This window comes from Adiantum capillus-veneris, chromosome 5 (genome assembly GCF_014529385.1).
Source record: "Adiantum capillus-veneris isolate H3 chromosome 5, ASM1452938v2, whole genome shotgun sequence".
Classification (NCBI taxonomy): Eukaryota; Viridiplantae; Streptophyta; class Polypodiopsida; order Polypodiales; family Pteridaceae; genus Adiantum; species Adiantum capillus-veneris.
This window is the reverse complement of record NC_140935.1, coordinates 41,412,906-41,434,494: the sequence shown is the minus strand read 5'-3', so window position 1 is coordinate 41,434,494 and position 21,589 is coordinate 41,412,906. Positions and strand designations below refer to the sequence as shown.

Sequence of the window (21,589 nt, the reverse complement as noted above, 5' to 3'; positions counted from 1 at the left end):
GGTGCTTGTTTTATTTCCTCATGCGTCCTTTTCCCTTCGAACTCTTGAGAATCTTCCTGATATTTGGTCTTTTACACAATCCTCTGCCTTGACAAGCATGAGATAGTGAGTTTTATCTTTTATCCTGGGCATCGGGTTCTCTCTAATTTTGTTTTCTGCTCTTTTTTTTCTATAGCGTTCCTGGCGTCTAGGGTGTTGATTTACAAAATCATAAAACTTGATATTCGTTGTTGTCTCCCCACGCTCGCTTGAGCTGTCTGAACACTCGTAATCTGCATCGTTATTTAACTCAAGATGCTCAGAGGAGTCATAAAACTCTTCTTGTTCTGGTGAGTCTACATTCGCATCTCCTGATGGTATAAGGCTTACCATGTAATAGGGTAGCACATCATAGCCATCCTTATCGCAAAATTTTATCGTTGGGCTATCTGTAATGGTACAGACATCCAATGTTGCTAGTATGTGTTCCCATTCTGGAGGTTCTAAGGCATCTTCAGGAAAAGGTTCCGGAATGTAATCCTTGTCCTCAATAGCTCTTTCTAAGACGCATTTCTCTCTTTTTAAGCTCCCACAATGTGAAGCTCTGCACATCGATAGCTCTTTTTTCTGCCCTAACCATGCTGGGAGTTCGGACCCTGCTAATGTAGCTCAATCAAACTGTTCCACTGGTGTCCGGTTCACATCCTTGTAACTATGATCTTTTAGGTATATTTTGGTTGTCGTCTCCCCATGTCTGAGGTATATGTGGTCGTAACCCCAATCTTGGACCATCTTCAATTGTCTCATGAATGGTCTTCCCAAGATGATCTCGTAATTGTTCTTTTTGTCGAATTCAACTATTGTAAATGTATGCTCATACTTGATTCCACAAGAGCTGACAATTACTTTTTCTAAAAGTCCTAGAGGCTTTTCCATGAACCCATCTGCCAGTTGCAATTTCATTCTGGTAGCTCTCAAAGCCGGTTTTCCCCATTTTTTCCATATTTCCTTGGTGGCGATAGCGACTCCTACTCCACTGTCAAGAATAGCTTTGGAAACTACTCCTTGGAATTGTACTGGTAGTGTGGTATTTCCATCTTCTTCCTCACAATATTCTCCAACTTTGTTTAAAGGTACTGGCCTAGTGTTTAGTTGAAGCTTGTCCAATTCTCTGATCCCTTCTTGAAGCTTCAAGGTGGGGTCTTTTACTCCAAATTTTTCTAGGCATTTGCCTACGATGGTCCACATGGTTGGTCTTAACCTCAGGAGTTCGGCTAATGTGATTGTGCATGCCACAGGGGTGGACAATAACTCAATTAACCCTTGTGAATCCATCACTCTGTTGGAAGAAAGTCTTTGAGATGGGATTACTCTCACCTCAAACTTAGCTTCATACTCCCCTAGGTAAGAGGGTAGAGATTTTAGCGAGTCTGGTTGGCTGTGCCCCGAACTAATTGAACCCTAGTCTCCCCCTTGTGAATGCATATCAAAGTTCAGTTGTGATCTTGCCTCAAATTCTTCAATGGGAGGTAAGATCTCATTTTCCTCCTTTCTCGTGCTATTTATTTGGTGGCTCACCCTGTTAGCTTCATTGGCGTCCCGGATTTTCTTCCACAGGTCATCTAGACTGTTACAATCCTTACCCATTTCTACCAATGTTTTAGGCTGAAAACCATCAATTGTCTCATCTGTTATATTTGGCACTATGATAGGTTCTCTCCTAGACTCAGAGGTAGTCGTGAGTCTCTCCTTCGTGTCTACTTGTTTCTCTAGAGTTGGTTTGATAGGGGTTAGAGCTGGTACCTCGTGCCAACTTGCAGGTTTACCAAGCGGGTTTTCTATTAAGGATTGGGATGTTTCAATCATCTTTCAACACATTTCCAACCTCTGTTTTTCTATTTTTGCATATGGATAAGTCATCCATCTTTGCTCTTGGGTTTGGTTGTTTTTTAGTCTGGCTTCGTATGCTTTTAAAAGTGCGTCTAACTGCTCATTTATTTTAGCTATCCTAGCCTTTTTCAGTCAAAAATGCTAAAGTCTGCTTAAAACCCAATTTTCTCACCCAATTGAGATGAAACCTTTCTCATGCACTCAATAAATCATGTAGATCATGCTCCTGAAGCCATCCTATGGTTTTGGTCTTAAAATAATGCCTTGGCACAATTTGGGTAGGATGTTTGGAAACTTCCTTTCTTTTGGCCTTATCTTGTCAAGATATGGTCAAACTTCCACTTTCCAGGTGAAAATAGGGTAAAAACTACCTTTTAAACACACTGGTCAACTCAGATTTTCAAAATTCTCACCAGAACACCTTGTAGACATCCTACGCGTTGTCGTGCTGTGACACGTACATAGTGGGAATGCATGCTACAAGATCTATCTTGTAACTTTTTAAATACATAATTATCTTTCCTATAATGTACATATGCATATTTAAGTATAATAATAAGCCTTCTATCTCATCCTATTATTTTTCTCAAGGGTAATCTATCCTTACTTTACCATCGGAAAATACTATGGGAAAAGCTCAATAGCTCTGCCTCTTTAACTTGGGGCAAAAAGCATTGATTCTTTATTTCTACTATCTCATTATCATCTCACACCCTAGATAGATCCTATATTTAGGGTAAACTCCAATATATATATATTCTATGTATTTTTTATACTTTTCTTATATTTCTTTTTAAATAGCTACTAGGAGGGAATCAAATCCTAGTGGGACACTAGGTGGCTTGATTTCAAAGATACACTTATTTTAATGCATTATTGCAAGCATGATTACAAAAATTTGTCAAGGAGCAATGTCATGATTTCATATGGCATGAGGTGTCCTTTGGAATTAAATGAAAGTCTAGGCTAAGGGGACCACGGGAAGACTTTTGCTGCTAGAAATGGACCCTATTTTGATGAATTTTTTACACAAGGTTCCAATCCAAATTGGAAAATGATTTTAAAATGAAAATCGTAGCTAATGAGCTGAAGTTTCTGCCCATATTTTTACTTTTTTATTTGGAGCCACGGTTGAGGAGATATGATCAAAATACTGGACCCTAGTCTGCCCACATCATGCAGGGACAGCTCATTTCCAACTTTTCCAATTCCTATTCACACTGGCTCCTCTCTTCTTGTGTAAACCATTGGGGGTTCCCTTCACCTATAAAAGGGGACCTCTTCTTCCTTGAAAAGGAACTCAAGCATTCAAGCCATTGATGAGAGGAATTCTTGAGGGAGTGAGTATTAATGCCTAATTGTACTTAGCCATTAACATAAGCCCAAGCCTACACTTTCTCCTAGAGGAAGACTAGCCATTCTTGTCCGCTATCCTTGGAAGATCAACTCTAATCAAAGAAGGTCTTGCACTTGGCGTATCAATCAAAGTGGAGTTCTCCCCTCTTCTTCTCTCTCCATCAATAATGGTGCCAAAGGGTTTGTCAAGTAAGATGTGTTCTACATTGATGTTTTCTTGATTTCTTGTTGTTTTCTTTTTCATCTCTAATCCAACATATATATATATATATATATATATATATATATATATATATATATATATATATATATATATATATATATATATATATATATATATAATATTATCTCCTTAACCAAATCTATCTCTCTCACTCTTAGTAATTCATCCTCTCTACAAATTTTAGGTTCTCTTTGCTACAGGTACATCTCTCCCCGCAGTATCCTTATTGCCTACGGGCAAGAATAGGGCTTGGGAGGGAAACTTCTCATCTCTTCACTTCTCTCATATCTACATTTCTCACATACTATCCTAGATGAATAACCCACATGATGATAATTTCTATCGCTTTCACTCTGTACAATCTATTAGAATTAACGTATGGATTAGCCGCAAAATATACTTTCAACAACGTATAGTGTTTCTCTTTGGCCAAGAAAGGCGTAGTTATCTTGCTATGAACCAAGAGGATTTGTACACACAATTAATCCCAATCACTAGACAAAATATATATACTACGGTAAGCACAAAGCTACAATTCCAAAGAACAATTCGTAGCCTATTTGGTCAGCCAAGATTGAATGCCATTTACTCATCTATTAACCCTTTCATACTACCCATGATACGATATGACCATAGCCTTGATGTTTTCATCTTTGTGTTGTTTTGACATTCTCTTTTGTGTTCTTTCTTTGTGTGTGTGAGTGCAAGAGAGAAAGAGTGGGTCTTCTTTGATTGCACTTCTTTCCAAACCCTAGTCTTCATGGCATCTATGGTTTAATTCCTTCATATAGTTTTTGTTGATTTCTCTCACAAACTCTCACAGCCATAAGCCCGGTGCTTTCCCGGCAAGACCGCTAATTTCTCGACAGCGTAGGATGTCTACTGGCATAAAATTTATTTTTTTTCTGACAGAAGTACTCCCTATGCTCTCCAGCTCTCTGAGAAATACTCACAGAAACTTTTGAACTTCACTTCAGCTTATAAACACTCTTTTCCGTCTTTTACAACTCTTTGATGAGCCTTACAACAAATATAACATGCATGAAGTGCTCCAGATCATAAATCATGATGTCCTACTTACCCTACTCCTAGTCATCATGTGAAATGGTGATTTTGGTGTCTTGGTTGCTTCCTGGCCTCTCCGGACTCCCAAGATATCCTTTCACCGCCTCTACCACTCCAACTCCTACTCTCTACACCACAACTTAACTAATACCTAAAACTACCTAAGTCTACCTGAGTCGAAGGATCTAGGCGTAACACTCGCTCCCTAGACTCCTCCTAAGACCTAGAGAGTCCTCCACCCTCTGATCCTATCTAAATGTAAAACAAGACTCTGGCAAGCCAGAGAATCCCTATTCTCAAGGACTAATCTCGGTCACCTACCTAGGGTTTTCGTCCCGGGCAGTGGCGCCAATGTTGGTGGATACGCCGCGACGGACATCAGCATAGAGAGAACTCACCTAACAAGATTTGTTAGCTGAGGACGAATCTTGACCCGCAGGCGCGTGGAAGCAAGCATGAGGTTTCAACCTACACTCGATCGACTCTCGACTACTTCCTACAGAGGTCTCTACCCGATGTCTAAGCTATAGTCTTCAGGAGTACATAAGAGGAGATTTCCTACGACGCTTTCAGGAGCCAAATACCCATCAAACGTTCTCGAAACGCCACAGAACTTGAAGGAAACCCTATTGACACCAATAGGTCACTCTCCCTAAGGTCCATGAACCAAAAACCCCAACCCTAAACACCTGGTGCAAATCACGTAGGATGTCTGGTCGAAATTTGCAGGTCGTCGTTTCCAAAAACTAAAGTTCCTAATGTGTAGCTCTACTCAATGCGAACACGTGGATATGCTGAAATGCGAAACAGACAACCTATGCTCACTGAATCACCAGATATAGCTCGTGGGTAGATCTCGCGAAGCCGGACCGGTCCGTACACCTGCAATGTAGGTGTTGACGCGTAGATCTCTTCAAGGGCAACACGCTGCGCTTCTCCGCACTCGATTCCGACCACCGGTGCACGTGTAGCGTCAAGATAAAACTCTCGCTCTCTCTCGTACACAGAGTACGCTCAACTCACACAGACAAAAACTTATAAAATGACAAAAGGGTTTTTGCATTAAGGTCAAAAGTGGTATAAATACCTTACAATCTCAAACCCTAATGTTCCAATTTAACCATTCACTCAGTTTAAATGTAAAAAATGGGATACAATCTGGAAGCTTCTGCAAGCCCCACTATTTACAAAGGTGAAATGACGGTTTTTCTCAATTAAGGAATAATTATGAAATAATATCATGCCGGGCAATCATCCTCCGTTGGGTGTGTCTAGCTGCTAATAGCAATACAATGAGAGCAATGCTAATGCAAAATGGGTTGAAAAAGGACACAAAGGATGCACACTAATTGAAAAATTGTGCACACAACCAAGCTAAATGTGAGTTCCTCCTCACCTAATCACCAAAGGGTAGTGGAGCATGCTCATCCTTAAGTGGTGATTACGGACTAGGATTATTAAGCTAATGCAAATATAGATTAGCTATGTGATAGGCCTAGGTACAAAATCATCGACTGTGATACCACTTGATGGGTCAGTTTATGCAGAAGTGTACTCCCTAATTATCAATGATTAGCATTAGGCTATGGAGGGTGAAGCCTTATCTTAACCATGGTGTTAGGGTTAGGTTTATGGTGATTAGGGTTAGGTTATGCCAAGAGAAAGAGCATAGAGAGAGAGAGAGTATAGACACATGATAATGCTCAAAGTGCAATGCTGCATTAGAAAATAGCCACTTGAATAGGCTTTGTGCTTCCCTAATTATCAATGATTAGCATTAGGCTATGGAGGGTGAAGCCTTAGCTTAACCATGGTGTTAGGGTTAGGGCTAGAGAGATGGTGATTAGGGTTAGGTTATGCCAAGAGCAAGAGCAAGAGCAGAGAGAGAGAGAGAGAGAGAGAGAGAGAGAGAGAGAGAGAGAGAGAGAGTATAGACACAATGATAATGCTCAAAGTGCAATCCTGCATTAGACAATAGCCACTTGAATAGGCTTTGTGCTTTTACAATCATTGGCTAGAGAGGTTGCACCCTCTTGCTATTGGTACATGTCATCAATTATCTGTTCCTAGGTGGCTAGAGGGATTTCCCACATGGTGCCACAAGTTAGGCTTACCCTAACATTTGGTTTCTTGCATGCTTGTTTGATGAGGATAGATCTTGTATCAAGTAGTTGAGATAGATGTGGTGTTGTGAGACAATTTTGTTGACTTTGAAGCTCGTAGGTTAGCCTTCCATTCCTCTTTGCTATAGGCAAATGATACTTTCAGTTGTCCACCCTTAAGTGTAAGTTGCAAGACCTTGGTATCCCAAGCCAAAATAGCTTTATAAGTTCTCATCCATGGAACTCCTAGTATCATGTCTTTGTTCGTGTGCTCTTCTAGAATGCAGATAAATGTGTGTAAGCAGGGAAATCCATTCACGAAATTGTTTTGATTGATCATTCCCAAGGTTGGAGTAAATTCTTTATGAAATGCTTTCATTTTAGCTCTGCAATATTCCAGGGGTTGGGTAGTGGCCTTCCTGTAAGTGGAATAGCTTACTGCATTGATTTTGGCACTTGTATTTGGTAAAGCCTTACTCCATCTTTCAAGGTCATTGTAATTCTCATGCCAAGACCATCCAATCATTCATCATCTCTTTCTACCTCGTACGTTTGCTAAGGCTTGAGTGAAATGGACGGCTTGAACTTGCAGCATGTTCATGGCTTGAGTTCTTGGACGAAGTGCATTGTTGCTTTCCTCTTCAACACTTGAATGTGAGCCTCTTCTTGCAGGTGGGCATCTAAGCTTGCATTCTTTTGTTGCATGCATTTTTTTCTAAAAGATGATTGGTTAGTGGAAAATTAAATTTGCTCAAATGATCCATTTATCCAATTTTCCATGATCTCTCTGTCTAAGGTGGCTAACTTAACAACCCCACTTGGCGAGACACTCTCAACCACAAATGGACCATGCCCCTTTCTCTTGAATTTTGGGGTGTTTTATCTCAAGGAATGGACCATTATGAGGTTGCCTTGTTTGAAAATTTTAGTCAATGGATGAGAGTCAAAGTACTGTTTTTGTTTTCTCTTTTGACATGGATGCATGCAATGGCGAGTAGCCTTTTCTCATCTGATTGTTGAAGATTCTCTAATCGTTCTGAAACTTCATGACCCGTCCATTCTAGGTTATGTGCAATTCATAGTGTTGGAAGTAAAACTCCATTGTTAGTATTTCATCAAGTCCTTAGAGCAGCTTGAAACTTCATGACCCATCCATTCTAAGTTATGTGCAATTCGTAGTGTTGGAAGTACAACTCCATTGTCAGTATTGCATCAAGTCCATAGAGCAGCTTGAAAGCAGTAGCATTCAGAGCCGTTTTGTAGGAAACCCTATAAGCCCAAAGAGTTGCATGGAGATTCATCTTCTAGTCAGCATGTCGAGAGCTCATATTTTTTGTAAACATAGAGCTAAGGATTTTTTTTGGTGTTCTCTGATTGGCCATTCACTTGAGGATGATACGACACAGATTGTTTTATGAATAACCATAAACTCATTCAACAAATTTTCTATCACCTCATTGAGGAAGTGCGTTCCTGGATCACTCACAAGCCTAATAAGAAGTTCATATCTTGTGAATATACATTCAAACAAGAATGCAACCATACTTCGTGCATTGTTCTTCCTAGTGGCTCTTGCTTCAGCACACTTGGTCAGATAATATTCAAACATCTTTAAATTCTTCATATATCAATAAATTTGGTTGTGATTTAGATGTGTGGTTGTTTTGATTCTAGGTGATACAAATGACAAGATTAATCCACTACACCTTGAATTGTGTTGCAACATTAACTACATGCGATTAAACTTGCAAGGTAGGAGATCACAAACTAGGTAAATTTTGCTTGTTTACATATATCTTTCATTGTTGCTAGATTTTTGTTTATTTTTCATGCTTTATATACAAAGTTTGGAGATACTACCGAGGACGCTCGTGCGCTGTCAATTTTAATAGTTACAACAATCATCTTGACTCTTAAGTTTACATAACCTTTTGGAGGGCCCTATGTGAGGTTTTCTTTGAGTTGGGGACTTCTCAAATGTAGAGAGCCTTTTGGTGATACAGCTCATTGGAGATACCCTATCATAGCCTTTCCATAGGACATGTATAGATGGGACTAGGTGCTCGACAACCAAGTTGGCTTAACACAGTTGGTTCAATTTGTGCTCAGTTTTTGTAAATTGTCTATACATTGGTTTATGGTTTATGTGCTTTCATGTAGAATACATGTTAACCTTTGTCAAAACTTGATTAGTTATTTGTGATTTGAATTATATGTCTTTTGTTTACACTTTTTGGCTAACATATTGCTTGTTTCCATGTGGAAACTCTGCCAAAATTTATCCAATATTTCTTGGTATAGTTTTGTCATTGGTTTATGAGTTTTCTCTCATAAGTTTTTGGTTGATATATTGTCTAGTTACTACCCAGACTATATTAAAATTTCCTTGTGAGTTTGCCATAGTATTGTGCTTAATAATGATAGCTTCTATGCCCCTTCTATGTCAACCAAAGAGCTTTACCATAGCCATAAGCTCGATGGTAGCAATTCCTCTTTATGAAAAGAGAAAATTCAGGATGTTCTTCTCCAAAATAAGAAGCTTAAGCCATTGTTTGGTATTGATCCAAAGCCTTCTGCTATGCTCGATGAAGAATGGCTTGTGGTATATGCAATGGCTAAGTCTACGATTAGACTTCATTTGGTAAATTCAATTTACTTTTTTGTGATCAATAAGAAGACCACTACATGCTTACAAAAAAATTTGTGCATTACTTATGTGAAATAAACTCTAGTGAATAAGGTCTATCTTATGAAGAAGCCCTTTTTATTTGAGGATGAAAAAGGGCACTTCTATTGCAGCTCGTTAAAATGAGTTTAATGTCATCTTTAGTCAGTTTACAGGCTCATAAATTGAAATTGGATGACAAAGTAAGAGCCATATGGTCTTTTATGTTTATTTCTTTCATCATGAGACACATATATTGTCAATAATTCTACTCCAACTATTAGGTCCCTAAAGTTTGATGACGTAGTCGGTAGTTTTCTTTCTAAGGGGATAATACAAAAGTCACTAGATCAAGGCAAGAAAAGTGATGCCGTTAGTATTGATGAAGGGAGAAAGTAGTTTAGGGGCAAGTCTCATGAACATAGTAAATCTCGTGGACATCGTGGTAAATCTTGAGATAGAAAGGATCTTGGCAAGAAGGGTTACATCAAGAAAAACAAGTTTAAGACGAAGGAGGAGAAGAAGAAGGACAATCGTAAGGATGAAAAAAAAGAGGGCAATGACTTTGATTGTGATATCGTTGGTGCGGACGACATGCATCTTGAGGCTTGCAAAAGGGATCTTTGGCCTTTGCTAGAGGAGAAAAATGTAATACTCTTTACCCTTGATATGTGTCTATAGTCCAAAGTAATGTTGTAAACATAATTGAGAGTAGCCAAATCCCTCTTTGGGGCATAGCTGGTTAGGCCATTTGAATCAACATGGACTGAAGCTCTTTCTCATTTGGGCTACTTGCCTGTCTTCAACTTTTCAGAATTTGAACCATGTGAGAATTGTATGTATGGTAATCATGCTAGATAAGCCCCTTTAGTCTATTAAACAAGGGGAAGCTTGAGAAATTAGATCTAGTGCATTTGAATGTGTGTGGGCCTATGCCAACCAAGTCACTAGGTGGTGTTGTGTACTTTATCACTTTCTTAAATGACGCAACTCGTAAGGTTTGGAAATATCCCTTGAAGCATAAAGATGATGCCTTCTGCATCACACAAAGATGGATCTCATTTGTCCAAAATTTATCAGATAGGAAGATTAAGTGCTTAAGGACTAATAATGGTGAAGAGTGTGTCTCTATCAATGAATCCCAAAGTTTTTGTGATACACATGGCATTAGGAGAAAGCAAATTGCTCCTCATAGACCTGCTTGAAATGGAGTTGCTAAAAGAATGATTTGTACGATTCAAGAGAGAATTCATAGTTCATTTCATCAATAGATCACCAAGTAAGGCACTTGATGGTGTTATTCTTAAAGAAGCTTGAAGTGGTTGTAAGACATCATATGATCATTTGCGAGTCTTTGGTTGTGAAGCATTTGGGAATGTCTACAAAGTGTGTTTTCAATGAGTATGGATAAAATAGTGAGAGGGGTTATCACTTGTGGGATCTAGTTTCTCATAAACTTATACATAGTAGTGATGTGATATCCAATTAGAAGAAAATTCACAAAAAACCTCCCAAAGAGCTGAGGTGAGAAGAGTTACTTTTAAGAATGCTATGCCACATATTCATGAACGTAAACAAAAAGCTGTCCATGCGCCACAATGTGAGAAAAGTGTGAATGATGATGCTTCTAATAAGCTTCTACAATATAATTGATCTCTACAACTCCTATGTTATTTATATTAAGATAAGAAGTAAACGGTTAGTATCATGGGTTAGTGGGTGGTCGAACAAGGCCTTCGTGCATGTTCCCAACATGAATAGCCTTAGAAAGAGGGGATTGACCCACATAATGTTCTTCAAATGTTTCACCTCTACAAGAAAAAGATCCCTGGTTGCTCTAACGACATCTTAATCCAACTTTGTCACTAATCTATATTTTTAAAAAATCATTTTAGGTCCCGGGGCTGTCACTTTGAAGAATGTGTATGATATCACGTGAGTTAACCGGAGAGGATTATTAAGAGACCAAAATGTATAAAAATGTATACATACAGAGGGGGGTGGGGTTTTTTTAAATAGGCTCACACTGTAAGTATAGTATGTATATTGGGTTATTATTAATTACCTCTTGAACGCACGTGATATAGGGGTCTTTTGATAAGTGATTGCCCCGGGTTTTAGGTTTGGCTTCCATTGCATAAAGCATAAGGCAATTGCTTATAAAATGAAGAAAAGTGTGCTCCTTAATTCACATGCTACAAATACAACAATTGATAAAATCACGAGGCTTGCCCTTCAATGATCTGCATAAGCAAAAACACATGAGAAACTCAGCAAACTTGACACAAAAATATGAAGCATCCTTTTCATTCATCATTGTAGAAAGTTGCGGGAAGTTAACTCTCAAATTGAAGCCCCGACGATTAAAGGTCGACTTGAAACTGTTAGGAAATATGACATAGCTAAATAGATATTTGAGTAGATTACTTAATGGAGAGAGATAGATTTCACACACAAGAGATTATAGAGTAGAGAGAGAGAGAGAGAGAGAGAGAGAGAGAGAGAGTACACACGATATACGTGGTTCACCCAATGTGGGCTACGTTCACATGAAAGCAAACACTTAATGGCTTTAGTACTTCAAAACAAGAAGTAGTTTACAAAGGGATTATACCCTTGATAGAGCTCCCACCTTGCTTCACTCTCACCACCTCACACCCACCTTGTTGCATCAACTTCACACTATGAAATGTGTGTAGAAATGGCCTCCTTTTATAGGCCAAAAGGGATGCCCTCTCTCATGAGAGGCAACCATGTGTAGCCGCCCTTGTGTAGATAAGTCCAAATCGGACCCTCCAATACACCCATGTGAGGCCGCCCTTGAGAATACAAGTCCGCTTTTGAATTCGACCACCGGCCATTGACTTCCGACCACCAGCCCCACAGGCCATTGGCCGTGAAAATTTTGGTTTTCGGCGAGTGATTTTATTTTCCGGCGAGTTATTTTTCTTCACGCACGATGGCTTCTCCTCATAATGGGAGCCTTACAAATATGCATTTTTACCACAGAAAATAACAAGGGGTAAATCAGGCTCCATACTTAATAATCTCTTACTTGGAGACTGATCTCCAAACCAAACCTGTGACTGCTTTCCATCCTGGCTTCTTATCCTTGAATGCCCATTGAAGATGAGCAAAAGCTCAACTTCTCGTTGTTGACCATCTTTGTAAACATGTCTACAGGATTTTCACTTGTATGCACCTTTCCTAGCTTTAGCTGTCCCTCTTCCAAAAGAGTGTGTATGAAGTGATATCTCACCTCAATGTGCTTTGACCGTGAATGAAAGGTTGAGTTCTTCGCAAGATGGATAGCACTTTGGCTATCACTGTACAAGATACAATTGTCTTGTTTGAATCCAAGCTCTTCTAAGAATCTGTGAAGCCATAAAATTTCTTTGCTTGCCTCCGTCATTGCTACATACTTTGCTTCCGTGGTAGAAAGTGAGACTACTTTCTGCAGCTTTGAAGCCCAGCTTACTGCTGTGTCTCCAACTGTGAAGACAAAGCCCGTAGTGCTCCTTCGAGTATCTTTGTCACCTACCATATCTGCATCAGCATACCCTTGAAGAAAAATATTAGTTCCTCCAAAATACAAAGCATTTGTTGTTGTCCCTTTTAGATACCTAAGTATCCACTTCACAACTTGCCAATGCTCTTTACCTGGGTTGTCCATGAACCTACTCACAACTCCCACTACATGTGCAATGTTTGGCCTTGTCCAGAACATAGCATATATTAGAGAACCTACCGTTGCAGCATATGGAACTTTAGACATATAGTCTATCTCCTCTTTTGTCTTTGGACACATATCCTTCGTTAGTTTAAAGTGACCAGCCAAAGGTGTAGAAACTTCTTGATGTAATCCTCTTGAGATAGCTTTATTATCTTCTTTGTCCTGTCCCTTGATATTTTCATACCAAGTATCCTCTTTGCAGCACCTAAATCTTTCATTGAAAAAGATTTAGACAGCTCCTCTTTTAGGTTTTTGATGTCCTGCATGTTAGCACTTGCAATCAACATGTCATCAACATACAACATTAGGATGATAAATTTCCCATCTCCCAAATTCTTCGTGTAGACGCAGTGACTCGAGTTGCATCTTGTGAATCCATGATCCAACATCCATCGATCAAACTTAAAGTACCATTGTCTTGATGCTTGCTTTAAACCATACAAGCTCTTCTTTAATCTGCAAACCATTTTCTCCTTACCTTTTACTTCATACCCCTTTCGTTGAAGCATGTAGATTTCTAACTCTAAGTCACCTTGAGGGAGTGCCGTATTTACATCCATTTGCTCGAGATTTAGATCATGAGCAACCACAAGGCTTAAGACAAGCCTAATTGAGTTCATTTTTACAACATGAGAAATATTTCATTGAAGTCAATACCTTTCTTTTGAGAAAACCCTTTTACCACAAGCTTAGACTTGTAACTTTTCTTCCCACCTTCTTTTTCCTTCAGCTTGTACACCCATTTGTCTTGAAGTGCCCGCTTACCTTTAGGCGACTCAACCAACTCCCATGTTTGGTTGCGATGTAGTGAGTCCATCTCCACTTGCATGCTCTTCGTCCATTCTTCTTTGGATTCATGTTGCATAGCTTCTTCGTATGATTCTGGCTCTCCAAAACCTGAGATCAAGAGATGGTTGAAGGAAGGAACAAACCTTTCTGGAGGTCTACGTGCTCTTGTAGATCTTTGAGGAATAGGTTGAGGCTCCTCATTTGGTTGACGTTGTTGCACATTGTCACCGTTTGCAGTCCATGAGTCTTCATCGTCCTCAAGCTCCATGTACTCATCACCTGTTTCTTTTCTTTCCAAGTAATCTTTGTACATATTTTTTTCGTTAAAAATTACATCCCTACTCCTTAAGATTTTACCATCTTCAGGATTCCATAGGCGATACCCAAAGTCACCTTCTCCATAGCCAATGAAGAAACACTTTTTGGACTTTGCATCTAGATTTGATCTTAGGCTTCTATCTATGTGCATGAAAGCCTCACACCCAAACACTTTGAGAAATGCATAATTCACCGGTTTACCTGTCCATGCCTCTTCTGGAACTCCCCCATCCAATGCCTTTGAGGGTGACCAGTTGATTAAGTACACATACGTACTTACAGCTTCCACCCAAAGCTCAAGCGGTAGGTCTACATGTAGCTGCATGCTTCGTGCTCGCTCCATGATTGTCATGTTCATCCTTTCCGAAATCCCATTTTGTTGAGGTGTCCTTGGGGTTGTCCTTTTCCTCCGAATGCCATTGCTAGCAAAAAAGCTTTCAGAAGCTTGGCGGCAATATTTGCCTCATTGTCGGATCTGAGGCATTTAACCTTGGTACCTGTTTCATTCTCCACAAAGGCTTTCCACCTTTGAAATATGGAAAATACATCGGACTTATTCTTCATGACATAAACCCATGTTTTTCTAGTCGCATCGTCTATGAATGTTACATAGTACAATGAGCCACCAAGTGATGGTGTACTTGCAGGACCCCAAACATTAGAATTAACCAACTCAAGTTTTTTATTTTTTCTTTTATTTCCTGATTTTTGAAATTTTACCCTCTTTTGTTTACCATAAACACAATCTTCACAGAACTCTAAGTCCACTTCTTTCAAACCTGGTAGGAGCTTCTTTGTTTGAAGGATTTGCATTCCTTTGGCACTCATATGCCCAAGCCGATAGTGCCACACCGCACTGTCAACTTCTGTAGTTGTTGCACAAGCTGAAGGTTGCGTGCTAATTGTACACAAATAAAGTGTACCGACCTTTTCTCCCTTGGCAACCACCAAAAATCCCTTTGAGATCTTCCATCGTTTGTTTCCGAATGCAATGTTGTGACCTTTATCGTCCAATTGTCTTGTAGAGATCAAATTTTTGCGAAGAGAAGGAACATGCCTAACATCTTTAAGCTTTCATTCATTTCCGTTAGCAATTTTGACAAAAACTGTACCTTTGTCAAAAATCTTACAAGCTTCATCATCTCCCAAGTATACATACCCAAAATTACCTTTGGTGTAATCTTGGAAATGTTGCTTGTGTGGTGTCGCATGAAATGAAGCCCCGGAATCTACTATCCAGGAATTAGACACATTGTCTAATGAGAGAATTAGAGCACCTTGCTCTACTTTACCTGCCACATTGGCCTCCGATGTTGGCTTGTTGTCTTGAGACTCTGTCTCCTTCTTCTTCTTGGACCAGCAATCCTTCTTGACGTGGCCCTTCTTGCCGTAGTTCCAACATTCAAGAACTGACTTTGTGCGTGACTTGCTCTGCCTTGAGCGATCACGACCCTTTTGGTTTTTGAACCTCTCCTTAGACCTTCCTCTTGTTTCCACTGATAGTGCAGCACTTGATGATTCTCCTATGCTTCTCCTTCGCATTTCCTTGCTTAGGAGAACACCCACATCATCATCAAACTTAAGAGTATTCGTGCTAGAGATAGAATTACTTGCAGTCATCACAAGGCTGTCCTAACTATCCGGTAAAGATGATAGTATAAGGAGAGCTCGCACTTGGTCATCGAAATTGATTTTCACCGATCGAAGTTGACTTATGTTTGTGTTAATGTCATTTAGGTGTTCTGCAACTGAACCATTCTCTGCCATCTTTAGATTGAACAAGCGCTTCATGAGAAATACCTTATTGGATGCCGATGGTTTTTTGTAGAAGTCATCAAGTGACTTCATCAAGTCCTCCGTGGTCTGCATCTCCGAAACGTTGAAGGCCACCGTTGACGCCAAGCTTAACCGGATTGTTCCCAGTGCCTTTTGATCAAGGACAATCCATGCTTCATCTGCCATCGTTGCGGGCTTCTTTGTAAGACATCCTAGTGGCAAATAGAGGTCCTTCTGGTAGAGATAGTCTTCAATCTGCATCTTCCAATGTTGGTAGTTTTTGCCATTGAACTTCTCAATCTTGAGCTTCCCTTCCTCCGCCATAACTCCCACTCAATTCAAGGAATCCTTTCCTTGAGAAATTTAGCTACGAGCAAACCTTGCTCTGATACTAGTTGTTAGGAAATATGACGTAGCTAAATAGATATTTGAGTAGATTACTTAATGGAGAGCGATAGATTTCTCACACAATAGATTACAGACTAGAGAGAGAGAGAGAGTACACACGATATACATGGTTCACCCAATGTGGGCTACGTCCACGGGAAAGCAGCCACTCAATGGCTTTAGTACTTCAAACAAGAAGTAGTTTACAAAGGGATTATATCCTTAATAGAGCTCCTGCCTTGCTTCACTCTCACCACCTCACACCCACCTTGTTGCATCAACTTCATACTATGAAATGTGTGTAGAAATGGCCTCCTTTTATAGGCCAAAAGGGCTTCCCTCTCTCATGAGAGGCAACCATGTGTAGTCGTCCTTGTGTAGATAAGTCCAAATTGGACCCTCCAATCCGCCCATCTGTGGCCGTCCTTGAGAAGACAAGTCCGGTTTTGAATTTGGCCACCGGCCATTGACTTCCGACCACCGGCCATTGGCTGTGAAAATTTTGGTTTCCGGCGAGTGATTTTATTTTTCGGCGAGTTATTTTTCTTCACGCACGATGGCTTCTCCTCATAATGGGGGCCTTACAAATGTGCGTTTTTACCACAAAAAATTACAAGGGGTAAATCAGGCTCCATACTTAACAGAAACGACATAGAAGACCAAGTTTTAGCCTTGATATCATCTAGCAAAGAAGCTCCATGATTCAACCAACCTCAACCAAAAACTGCTCAGATGCCATAACTTGGATGAGAAAATCCTTCTCCAAACGAGCATAACTCACTCCTCATCACAAATACGAAATCTGTAGACCAAGGACTTTCCAAAAGTTCAATAACCAGACATTACTCACTCCTACATAGTTAGGCACAAAGTAAAGTACCCCAAAAGAGACTTCCATTTTATAACATCTTGCAACTAGAATCACGTCACCTGCAGGAAACCAGACTTTGAACAACTATACATTTAGCAGCCTAAAATATACCAAATACATCATGCAAGCACATCCAAGCATGGATCGCCTTCTACAATGCAATGGAGAGGGAGAACATGCCCAAGATGACATTGCACTCTTCAAAGCGACCCTCAAACTTTTCAATTCTTAGTGTCTACTCTGCTTCACATTGGAGCTCGCCGCTTTGTCTCTCCCCCAAGAGCATAACATCCACCACACATGCTACAGCTATTGCATGGTAGACCCCATCTATAGAAATTCTCAATAACCAGTAAGCACTGACCACTGCTACACACCTTGCATTCCCCACACTGCAAAATTAACAATCAAAAGAGTATCCCCAACATCAATCACATGCAATCTCAAAAAGAACCAGCAAAGAAAAAGAGCAAGTATAGGCCCTGATCCCCTCCACAACTAGCGAGAGAGTGTCAATGTCTTAGCCCCAGGCACATGAAAACTTGCAGGAGCAGCAGATCCTCACCCTCAACTTTTGACGAACATTGGCACTACACCGCCCTTAGATTTTCACATTCAACATTGAGAGGCGCCTGCTCGACATCAATGGACAAGGAATCATAAAAAAAGTAGCAAAGCAAAAGGCGAACAAGATTAAGACATTGATATGAGGGATTACCTCTAAAACCCAACAAGAGAGCATTGATGTCTTAGCCCCAAGGACGGAGAGCAAAAGAGGGCGACAAAAGGAGTGTTGGGCAATTGGCACATAGAATCATTCACAACTATCAGCCTTGTCTTTCCACAAGTACCAGTAGGTCCATACGCAAATAACACACTCCAACAATGCGGGCCTCCGAGGAGAGCATCCAAAATCCTGCCTCCCCAAGAATAGGCGAAGTACATGAAACCTATGTTATTACCACATCCCAAAACCTATGCTCTGCCTCCATTGTTTGTAAAAATTGTCCGAGACATCTATTCACATGAGCCTGGTAGTTTTTCAAACTTTATTCACAAAACCTTTAATGACATGGCTAAAATACAGCCAGCTGCTTTTAAATCTTCTACAAGCAATAAAACTACCTTCCAAATGAAGGGTTACATTTTGAATTAAGCTTGTCTTTCTTGGCTGCCACCTTCAAAATAGTCCATTGGGTGTGTATTGATTTAATGCTTACAACACCTTTTAGAAAGTTGTTTGGATAAACAATTTGAGCTGTAGAGTCTACATACATACGAGTCCTTTGTAGAAACTGGGATACACCAACAGAGAGCACATGTTCATAGAATTGTCATGAGCATGTAGCTCCTGCCCTTTCCTTAGGACATCATGAGGTAAATAAACCCTTTTTTAGCAATCAGTAACTATTTTTTCCTATAGTAGATTTTGTACACTTGTGAAAAACTTTCAAGGAGTGGCTTACGTGCAAGTCTCACCAGATTCTTGCAAAATGCAAAACCAACAAATCAAGGTGATGTAAAAGCTCATCTATCAAATAGGCAAAATTGTCTTATTTTGGATCTCAATATATATACAGAGTAAGAATGCGCTTTTTGCAAAACCAACAAATAGGCTGATGTAAAAGCTCGGCTATTAGATAATCAAAACTATCTCATTTTGCATCTTCAATAAATATACAGAGTAAAAACATGATGTTGACTGGAGAGAAATCAGCTTTGCTGCAACCAGCCAATGCATGTTGTATCAACAACAGAAAAATTGCATGGGCATTGGATTTTTATATGCAACTATGAGCACATTGTCCAAAAAGCTAACAAATCATATAGCAAAGTCCCTTCAAAAGTACATGGACTCCATTTAAGTAATCAAATCTATTCGTGTACCGAATTCCATCAAAATACTGAAAGACACATCGCCTCACAAACTCATAAGTCAGATGATTTCCTCCTTGTATTTTCAAGATTCCAAATATCATAAACCTTTTTCCACTCTACATTCTAAATGCTAGGTCCAAGCAATGAAACACACGCATTAATGCTTCAAGCATTTCCACATTCAAGCACTCCGGAGCATGCGTCTCGACGAGATTTTGTTTTGAGAAACCTCTTTTGCATAACACAGATGACAATGGAAGAACCATCATAACCTACCATAACTTTGTCATATTGACATACGTTTGCATACGATTATTCATAGAACAAAAAACATGCCATGCATCTGACATATTCATCCCTTACAGCCATAATACAAAGTACCTGTGAATGATAGCAACTCTGCCTTGCAATTGTCGATGTCAACCAAACTTCCAAACTTCTAAAGCAATTTCTCAAGTCATTTTGAGAACTTTTTCCCTCTGGTTTTATCTATCTTTTTTCTGCAAGGAGAGTAATGCGGGCTAAAAAGTCTAGCTGCATTGAAGAAATAAACATCTATAAATCGATCATTTACACATTCTATCACTTTCAAGGCAAACCTTTTTGCAAAATTTATTCACCTTTGGATGTCACACCCTTCCTTATCCAATGTCAACCCATTTGCATCATTGCCTAGAATTTTAGCATACAAGAGCTCATGCAAAATCTCCTTGCCATCATCATAACATACACAAAAACAAGGTCCTTTGTGGCATCCATAAACTTCTTCAAGAAGTGAGTGCCTTTTGAAAACTCCTGCTCAAGAAATTTTCGTTTCAAAGAAGCAACAATTAGCTCGACTTATGCACTTATAGAAGAAATATCCACATTCTCCTTCTGAAAATGAGCATTTAACACATTAAGATCCCTCAACACATCTGCCAACATGTATATTCAAAAGAGGACTTTATAAACATGAAGTTTCTCATACCAACTCTCTGCATTTTATTTCCAAAACCTGAGAATTGTAGGCATAAGTTGCATCAGCCTCTCCATCTTATTACCTCGTGCAAGCCATCAAACCTCATGAATATGTAAAACTTCTAAGACTTGCAAGTGCATCTCCTTCAACAAAATTTGGTGGAAACCTATGTGCCTTACACTAGAGCCATAATAGACTTTGTTAGCAATTCTATCACTATAAGGTAACAAGGAAAGCATTTAACTGCATCAAGTACAACAAGAGCCTCTCTATGTCTGATACAATGAACATCATGAGATGTGGCATCTCTCTTTTCATTTTTGCAACCAATTCATCATGGCAACCACGCATTGAGCTATCTCCATCTGTTGCTATTCCAACCAATTACTGCTTGCTAAGTCCAACTTCTTTAATGATTTTCATGATTGCATCAAAATTTGTTTGGGCACACCCATAAGGTATTGCGAGAAACTTTGCAAATGTAATTTCAGCTCAGGAGTACCATGTACCTTTAGATGCTAGAAAAGAGAAATAAATGATTAGATGCTTCTCTAAAGACCTATCCGTAGTCTCAATATCTACCATCAATGCATAAAACGGACTTTGTAAAAACTTTTGCTTTTGCAAATCATCTTAATACTTTGATATGCAAAAGATGAACTCCTTCCCAACCATCATATTAGTGTATGAGGAGTAGTCATGCTAAATGGGCATTTCTTCTACATTCAAAGAATAGGCTAAACCACACAACCCCTCATACTTACGGATAGCCAAGTCCTCTTTTGCACCCGGGGCGGTCACTTATCAAAAGCTTCCTATATCACGTGCGTTCAAGAGGTTATTAATAATACCTCAATATACATACTATATTTACACTACGTGCCTATTTAAAAAACCCCCATCCCCCTCTGTATGTATACATTTTGATACATTTTGATCTTTTAATAATCCTCTCCGGTTAACTCACGTGATAGCATACACATTCTAAAAAGTGACCGCCCTGGGCTTTTGCATTGAAATATGCAAGTTTCATGACGACAATGACCCTTTGCATATTTCTGCTAATGACTTCCTTTGCATGAGTCTTCATCCGTTTTCCACCTTCACTATAGTGCTTTGTTGCAGCCCAAACGGCTCCTTGGACTTACGATGTTTTCTTATGGAACTCTTCATGATTGTTTTACAACCATTTCCTTTGCCCCAAGGTCCCTTAACTTTACACTTTGCACACCAAGAAAATTTCATAAAATCGTTATCCTTACGAATGACCTGGAAAACAAAGGGGTACATATTTACCCATTCTTGACAAAACTTCCTTATGGTTACCTTTTTAGCCTTCGTTGGTGCAATCACTTTTGTAGTTGTAGAGACACTATTCTGTGAGCCAGCAGCTAATTGCCTTACACCTTCAATCTCTTTTATAGTATGGGCATTCAAACTCTCCATGACGACCTTGAGAATATCCTCTATCTCCACAATGTCTTCCATCTCACTATTTGAGCCTAAGATATCTTTCAAAAACTATCTCATGGATTACTTTGTAGTTTTGTTATCTGATGAGTGAGCTTTGTCATCTGGTGCTGAGGTCTTTTTCCC

The 21,589-nt window shown here is 39.5% G+C and overlaps 1 pseudogene; it reads right to left on the bottom strand.

The window, feature by feature from the left end:
• Positions 1-19,704: 19,704 nt before the first annotated feature.
• LOC147457198 (uncharacterized) lies at positions 19,705-21,166 on the bottom strand (annotated as a pseudogene).
• Positions 21,167-21,589: the final 423 nt, after the last annotated feature.